Here is a 9927-nt window from a genome sequence, read left to right on the forward strand (position 1 = left end):
GTAATCACTAGAACATAGTTTAGTTAATTCTAAACTTGTTCGCAAACAAAAGTTAATCCTTCTAACTTGACTTTTAAAATCAACTAAACACATGTTCTATATCTATATGATATGCTAACTTAATGATTTAAAACCTGGAAACACGAAAAACACCGTAAAACCGGATTTACGCCGTCGTAGTAACACCGCGGGCTGTTTTGGGTTAGTTAATTAAAAACTATGATAAACTTTGATTTAAAAGTTGTTATTCTGAGAAAATGATTTTTATTATGAACATGAAACTATATCCAAAAATTATGGTTAAACTCAAAGTGGAAGTATGTTTTCTAAAATGGTCATCTAGACGTCGTTCTTTCGACTGAAATGACTACCTTTACAAAAACGACTTGTAACTTATTTTTCCGACTAGAAACCTATACTTTTTTTGTTTAGATTCATAAAATAGAGTTCAATATGAAACCATAGCAATTTGATTCACTCAAAACGGATTTAAAATGAAGAAGTTATGGGTAAAACAAGATTGGATAATTTTTCTCATTTTAGCTACGTGAAAATTGGTAACAAATCTATTCCAACCATAACTTAATCAACTTGTATTATATATTATGTAATCTTGAGATACCATAGACACGTATACAATGTTTCGACCTATCATGTCGACACATCTATATATATTTCGGAACAACCATAGACACTCTATATGTGAATGTTGGAGTTAGCTATACAGGGTTGAGGTTGATTCCAAAATATATATAGTTTGAGTTGTGATCAATACTGAGATACGTATACACTGGGTCGTGGATTGATTCAAGATAATATTTATCGATTTATTTCTGTACATCTAACTGTGGACAACTAGTTGTAGGTTACTAACGAGGACAGCTGACTTAATAAACTTAAAACATCAAAATATATTAAAAGTGTTGTAAATATATTTTGAACATACTTTGATATATATGTATATATTGTTATAGGTTCGTGAATCAACCAGTGGCCAAGTCTTACTTCCCGACGAAGTAAAAAAATCTGTGAAAGTGAGTTATAGTCCCACTTTTAAAATCTAATATTTTTGGGATGAGAATACATGCAGGTTTTATAAATGATTTACAAAATAGACACAAGTACGTGAAACTACATTCTATGGTTGAATTATCGAAATCGAATATGCCCCTTTTTTATTAAGTCTGGTAATCTAAGAATTAGGGAACATACACCCTAATTGACGCGAATCCTAAAGATAGATCTATTGGGCCTAACAAACCCCATCCAAAGTACCGGATGCTTTAGTACTTCGAAATTTATATCATATCCGAAGGGTGTCCCGGAATGATGGGGATATTCTTATATATGCATCTTGTTATTGTCGGTTACCAGGTGTTCACCATATGAATGATTTTTATCTCTATGTATGGGATGTGTATTGAAATATGAAATCTTGTGGTCTATTGTTACGATTTGATATATATAGGTTAAACCTATAACTCACCAACATTTTTGTTGACGTTTTAAGCATGTTTATTCTCAGGTGATTATTAAGAGCTTCCGCTGTCGCATACTTAAATAAGGACAAGATTTGGAGTCCATGCTTGTATGATATTGTGTAAAAACTGCATTCAAGAAACTTATTTTGTTGTAACATATTTGTATTGTAAACCATTATGTAATGGTCGTGTGTAAACAGGATATTTTAGATTATCATTATTTGATAATCTACGTAAAGCTTTTTAAACCTTTATTGATGAAATAAAGGTTATGGTTTGTTTAAAAATGAATGCAGTCTTTGAAAAACGTCTCATATAGAGGTCAAAACCTCGCAACGAAATCAATTAATATGGAACGTTTTTAATCAATAAGAACGGGACATTTTAGTTGGTATCCGAGCGTTGGTCTTAGAGAACCAGAAAATTTGCATTAGTGTGTCTTATCGAGTTTGTTAGGATGCATTAGCGATTCTGAACTTCTACCGTGTTTTCTTTAAAAATGATTGCTTAACATTTTTGTTGGAAACTATATATTTTTAACATATGAATATTATGTGATATATTAATCTCTTAACGTGTTTGATATTATGTGATAGATGTCTACCTCTAGAACAAGTCCCATTGACTCACCTAATAATAATGAAGAGTCAAATGTAAATTGGAATGATTCGTGGACTGATTCACAAGTTCCCGAAGAGGAACCGGAAGAAGAGTCGGAACCGGAAGAAGAATCGGAACCGGATGAAGAATCGGAACCGGAAGAAGAATCGGAACCGGTGGGGGAAATAATAAAACGGTTAAGTAAAAGAGAATCCTCAACCAACCGACCAAGGTTAATTATGGTCAATGGTGTTTCCGCCAAGGAAGCAAAATATTGGGAGGATTACCAATTCTCCGATGAATCGGATTCCGACGAGAATTCCAATGATGTTATAGAAATTACCCCAACTGAATTTAAAAAGGCAAAAGAAAATAATAAGGGAAAGGGCATAAAAATAGAGAAATCTAATTCCAACCCCGATGAACTTTATATGTATCGTCAACCCCCGAAGTTCTTAAGTTGTAACAATGACCCGAGAACCTCTAAACCACCAGGTTTTTCTAAACCAATGTGGACAACGACGGCTCGTATTAGGGGAACATCATATATCCCTCGTATTAGTGTTCTTATGCTTTATGATATATGTAAAAATTGCTTGTATTAATAAGTATTTTTTTTATGAATCTAACTCTTGTCTATTTTACAGTTTAAAAACACAAAATGGATAGACAACCCAATATTTTAAGAGACCTACCCGGAGACATGATTGATGAAATCTTGTCTAGAGTCGGCCAGAATTCCTCGGCACAACTATTTAAGGCGAGATCAGTTTGTAAGACATTTGAAGAACGTTCCAAGAATGTCTTGGTTTATAAGAGACTTTCGTTTGAAAGATGGGGGATATCACATTGGGAAACCCATAAGTTACGATGTGTTTACTTTGACGCATATATTGCGGGGAACCCAAATGCTATTTTACGCAACGGGTTAAGAAATTATTTTGACTCAATATATCCGAATATTGGACTTCGTGATTTAGAAAAAGTGGCTAACATGCAACATAAAGAAGCATGTTATGCTTACGGATTAGTAATGTTCGCTTCTCACCAAAGTGAGAACAAGAACATCGGGCTACAACTATTAAACAAAATGTTTCCACAAGTGACGGAGTCGGTAATTGGGGTAAGAAATGAGGTTTTTAGATTATTACGGGACTGTTGGACATTACGTAACCCTCGTCCCTTTGACGACGTTACAACACGCTGTCTTATCAACGGCCATAACGGTTATGTTGCACAAGACCAAGGATGGGAAGTAGTCCTAGTAAAACCAGAATGCATGACTTGTTTCTGGACGTATGAATTACGTGTCTTTATTGCCTTTGCTGAACGACTTGTGTACTAGCTAGAATTATCTTCACAACTATCTTGTATCAAAGTTATTGTGTGCTATATTTCATGCTTTATGTAAAATAAGCGGTATTGTAAGTTTGTAAAATATTGTATAAAAGTTTGAACGCGAAATATTATTATAATCAGTTTTTCATATAGAATTGTAGTAGTTGAATTGTATATTAGCTACTAAGTATGAACTTAACGGGTAGGTACTACCCGAATTTAAACTTATAAAACGCTAATATGAAGAAAAAGCTTTTATAAATGAGTTCATATTATGCTACGAAATACTATTAACTACTCTTAATATTCTGTATGATTAACTTGTTCCATTTGACTATTTTGAAGGAAATGGCACCGACTACTCGACACACCGTGAATATGAATGAAGAGGAATTCCGTACTTTTCTAGCTTCAAACATAGCCGCAGTACAGGCTGCGCTACATACCAACAATAACCTTGGATCTAACAGTACAGGAAATCGTGTAGGATGCACCTACAAAGAATTCACTGCCTGCAAACCTTTGGAATTTGATGGAACCGAAGGACCGATCGGATTGAAACGGTGGACCGAGAAGGTCGAATCGGTGTTTGCCATAAGTAAGTGTACTGAAGAGGACAAAGTAAAGTACGCTACGCATACCTTCACAGGTTCTGCGTTAACATGGTGGAATACCTATCTAGAGCAAGTGGGACAAGACGATGCGTACGCACTACCGTGGTCAGCATTCAAGCACTTGATGAACGAGAAGTACCGTCCCAGAACCGAGGTCAATAAGCTCAAGACAGAACTTAGAGGGTTACGAACCCAAGGATTTGATATTACCACGTACGAAAGACGATTCACAGAATTGTGCCTATTGTGTCCGGGAGCATTCGAAGATGAGGAAGAGAAGATCGACGCGTTTGTGAAAGGATTACCGGAAAGAATCCAAGAAGATATAAGTTCACACGAGCCCGCCTCCATACAACAGGCATGTAGAATGGCTCACAAACTCGTGAACCAGATTGAAGAAAGAATTAAAGAACAGACTGCTGAAGAGGCCAATGTGAAGCAAGTCAAAAGAAAGTGGGAGGAAAACGGTGATAAGAATCACCAATACAACAACAACAGCAATTACAACAATAATCGCAACAATTATCCCAACAATCGCAACATCAATCGCAACTACAACAAACGGCCCAACAACAACAACAACAACAACAACAACAGCAACTACAACAATCATCCCAACAACAATAATAACCGCAACAACAACAACAATCAGAAGCAACTATGCCAAAGGTGTGAAAAGAATCACTCGGGGTTCTGCACCAAATTTTGCAACAAGTGTAAAAGAAATGGTCATAGCGCGGCGAAGTGTGAGGTCTACGGACCATGGGTTAATAGAACGAAAGGAACAAATGGTGTCGGAACGAGTAATGGCGGAGCAAGTAGTGTCGGAGCAAGTTATGCCAATGTAGTTTGTTATAAATGTGGAAAACCAGGCCACATTATTAGAAATTGCCCGAACCAGGAGAACACGAATGGACAAGGCCGTGGAAGAGTTTTCAATATTAATGCGGTAGAGGCACAGGAAGACCCGGAGCTTGTTACGGGTACGTTTCTTATTGACAATAAATCTGCTTACGTTTTATTTGATTCGGGTGCGGATAGAAGCTATATGAGTAGAGATTTTTGTGCTAAATTAAGTTGTCCATTGACGCCTTTGGATAGTAAATTTTTACTCGAATTAGCAAATGGTAAATTAATTTCAGCAGATAATATATGTCGAAATCGAGAAATTAAACTGGTTAGCGAAACATTTAAGATTGATTTGATACCAGTAGAGTTAGGGAGTTTTGATGTGATAATCGGTATGGACTGGTTGAAAGAAGTGAAAGCAGAGATCGTTTGTTACAAAAATGCAATTCGCATTATACGAGAAAAAGGAAAACCCTTAATGGTGTACGGAGAAAAGGGCAACACGAAGCTACATCTTATTAGTAATTTAAAGGCACAAAAACTAATAAGAAAAGGTTGCTATGCTGTTCTAGCACACGTCGAGAAAGTACAAACTGAAGAAAAGAGCATCAATGATGTTCCCATTGCAAAAGAATTTCCCGATGTATTTCCGAAAGAATTACCGGGATTACCCCCACATCGATCCGTTGAATTTCAAATAGATCTTGTACCAGGAGCTGCACCAATAGCTCGTGCTCCTTACAGACTCGCACCCAGCGAGATGAAAGAACTGCAAAGCCAATTACAAGAACTTTTAGAGAGTGGTTTCATTCGACCAAGCACATCACCGTGGGGAGCTCCTGTTTTGTTTGTCAAGAAGAAAGATGGTACATTCAGGTTGTGTATCGACTACCGAGAGTTGAACAAACTTACCATCAAGAACCGCTACCCACTACCGAGAATCGACGACTTATTTGATCAACTACAAGGCTCGTCTGTTTATTCAAAGATTGACTTACGTTCCGGGTATCATCAAATGCGGGTGAAAGAAGATGATATTCCAAAGACTGCTTTCAGAACACGTTACGGTCATTACGAGTTTATGGTCATGCCGTTTGGTTTAACTAATGCACCAGCTGTGTTCATGGACCTTATGAACCGAGTGTGTGGACCATACCTTGACAAGTTTGTCATTGTTTTCATTGATGACATACTTATTTACTCAAAGAATGACCAAGAACACGGTGAACATTTGAGAAAGGTGTTAGAAGTATTGAGGAAGGAAGAATTGTACGCTAAGTTTTCAAAGTGTGCATTTTGGTTGGAAGAAGTTCAATTCCTCGGTCACATAGTGAACAAAGAAGGTATTAAGGTGGATCCAGCAAAGATAGAAACTATTGAAAAGTGGGAAATCCCGAAAACTCCGAAACACATACGCCAGTTTTTAGGATTAGCTGGTTACTACAGAAGGTTCATCCAAGACTTTTCCAGAATAGCAAAACCCTTGACTGCATTAACGCATAAAGGGAAGAAATTTGAATGGAATGATGAACAAGAGAAAGCGTTTCAGTTATTGAAGAAAAAGCTAACTACGGCACCTATATTGTCATTGCCTGAAGGGAATGATGATTTTGTGATTTATTGTAACGCATCAAAGCAAGGTCTCGGTTGTGTATTAATGCAACGAACGAAGGTGATTGCTTATGCGTCTAGACAATTGAAGATTCACGAACAAAATTATACGACGCATGATTTGGAATTAGGAGCGGTTGTTTTTGCATTAAAGACTTGGAGGCACTACTTATATGGGGTTAAAAGTATTATATATACCGACCACAAAAGTCTTCAACACATATTTAATCAGAAACAACTGAATATGAGGCAGCGTAGGTGGATTGAATTATTGAATGATTACGACTTTGAGATTCGTTACCACCCGGGGAAGACAAATGTGGTAGCCGATGCCTTGAGCAGGAAGGACAGAGAACCCATTCGAGTAAAATCTATGAATATAATGATTCATAATAACCTTACTACTCAAATAAAGGAGGCGCAACAAGGAGTTTTAAAAGAGAGAAATTTAAAGGATGAAATACCCAAAGGATCGGAGAAGCATCTTAATATTCAGGAAGACGTAACCCGGTATAGGGCTGAAAGGATTTGGGTACCAAAATTTGGAGATATGAGAGAAATGGTACTTAGAGAAGCTCATAAAACCAGATACTCAATACATCCTGGAACGGGGAAGATGTACAAGGATCTCAAGAAACATTTTTGGTGGCCGGGTATGAAAGCCGATGTTGCTAAATACGTAGGAGAATGTTTGACGTGTTCTAAGGTCAAAGCTGAGCATCAGAAACCATCAGGTCTACTTCAACAACCCGAAATCTCGGAATGGAAATGGGAAAACATTACCATGGATTTCATCACTAAATTGCCAAGGACTGCAAGTGGTTTTGATACTATTTGGGTAATAGTTGATCGTCTCACCAAATCAGCACACTTCCTGCCAATAAGAGAAGGTGACAAGATGGAGAAGTTAGCACGACTGTATTTGAAGGAAGTCGTCTCCAGACATGGAATACCAATCTCTATTATCTCTGATAGGGATGGCAGATTTATTTCAAGATTCTGGCAGACATTACAGCAAGCATTAGGAACTCGTCTAGACATGAGTACTGCCTATCATCCACAAACTGATGGGCAGAGCAAAAGGACGATACAAACGCTTGAAGACATGCTACGAGCATGTGTTATTGATTTCGGAAACAGTTGGGATCGACATCTACCGTTAGCAGAATTTTCCTACAACAACAGCTACCATTCAAGCATTGAGATGGCGCCGTTTGAAGCACTTTATGGTAGAAAGTGCAGGTCTCCAATTTGTTGGAGTGAAGTGGGGGATAGACAGATTACGGGTCCGGAGATTATACAAGAAACTACCGAGAAGATCATCCAAATTCAACAACGGTTGAAAACCGCCCAAAGTCGACAAAAGAGCTACGCTGACATTAAAAGAAAAGATATAGAATTTGAAATTGGAGAGATGGTCATGCTTAAAGTTGCACCTTGGAAAGGCGTTGTTCGATTTGGTAAACGAGGGAAATTAAATCCAAGGTATATTGGACCATTCAAGATTATTGATCGTGTCGGACCAGTAGCTTACCGACTAGAGTTACCTCAACAAATCGCAGCTGTACATAACACTTTCCACGTCTCGAATTTGAAGAAATGTTTTGCTAAAGAAGATCTCACTATTCCGTTAGATGAAATCCAAATCAACGAAAAACTTCAATTCATCGAAGAACCCGTCGAAATAATGGATCGTGAGGTTAAAAGACTTAAGCAAAACAAGATACCAATTATTAAGGTTCGATGGAATGCTCATAGAGGACCCGAGTTCACCTGGGAGCGTGAAGATCAGATGAAGAAGAAATACCCGCATCTATTTCCAGAAGATTCGTCAACACCTTCAACAGCTTAAAATTTCGGGACGAAATTTATTTAACGGGTAGGTACTGTAGTGACCCGAACTTTTCCATGTTTATATATATTAATTGAGATTGATATTTACATGATTAAATGTTTCCAACATGTTAAGCAATCAAACTTGTTAAGACTTGATTAATTGAAATATGTTTCATATAGACAATTGACCACCCAAGTTGACCGGTGATTCACGAACGTTAAAACTTGTAAAAACTATATGATGACATATATATGGATATATATATATCGTTAACATGATACTATGATAAGTAAACATATCATTAAGTATATTAACAATGAACTACATATGTAAAAACAAGACTACTAACTTAATGATTTTTAAACGAGACATATATGTAACGATTATCGTTGTAAAGACATTTAATGTATAAATATCATATTAAGAGATATTCATACATGATAATATCATGATAATATAATAATTTAAAATCTCATTTGATATTATAAACATTGGGTTAACAACATTTAACAAGATCGTTAACCTAAAGGTTTCAAAACAACACTTACATGTAACGACTAACGATGACTTAACGACTCAGTTAAAATGTATATACATGTAGTGTTTTAATATGTATTTATACACTTTTGAAAGACTTCAATACACTTATCAAAATACTTCTACTTAACAAAAATGCTTACAATTACATTCTCGTTCAGTTTCATCAACAATTCTACTCGTATGCACCCGTATTCGTACTCGTACAATACACAGCTTTTAGATGTATGTACTATTGGTATATACACTCCAATGATCAGCTCTTAGCAGCCCATGTGAGTCACCTAACACATGTGGGAACCATCATTTGGCAACTAGCATGAAATATCTCATAAGATTACAAAAATATGAGTAATCATTCATGACTTATTTACATGAAAACAAAATTACATATCCTTTATATCTAATCCATACACCAACGACCAAAAACACCTACAAACACTTTCATTCTTCAATTTTCTTCATATAATTGAACTCTCTCAAGTTCTATCTTCAAGTTCTAAGTGTTCTTCATAAATTCCAAAAGTTCTAGTTTCATAAAATCAAGAATACTTTCAAGTTTGCTAGCTCACTTCCAATCTTGTAAGGTGATCATCCAACCTCAAGAAATCTTTGTTTCTTACAGTAGGTTATCATTCTAATACAAGGTAATAATCATATTCAAACTTTGGTTCAATTTCTATAACTATAACAATCTTATTTCAAGTGATGATCTTACTTGAACTTGTTTTCGTGTCATGATTTTGCTTCAAGAACTTTGAGCCATCCAAGGATCCATTGAAGCTAGATCCATTTCTCTCTTTTCCAGTAGGTTCATCCAAGGAACTTAAGGTAGTAATGATGTTCATAACATCATTCGATTCATACATATAAAGCTATCTTATTCGAAGGTTTAAACTTGTAATCACTAGAACATAGTTTAGTTAATTCTAAACTTGTTCGCAAACAAAAGTTAATCCTTCTAACTTGACTTTTAAAATCAACTAAACACATGTTCTATATCTATATGATATGCTAACTTAATGATTTAAAACCTGGAAACACGAAAAACACCGTAAAA

This window comes from Rutidosis leptorrhynchoides, chromosome 1 (genome assembly GCF_046630445.1).
Source record: "Rutidosis leptorrhynchoides isolate AG116_Rl617_1_P2 chromosome 1, CSIRO_AGI_Rlap_v1, whole genome shotgun sequence".
Taxonomy (NCBI): domain Eukaryota; kingdom Viridiplantae; phylum Streptophyta; class Magnoliopsida; order Asterales; family Asteraceae; genus Rutidosis; species Rutidosis leptorrhynchoides.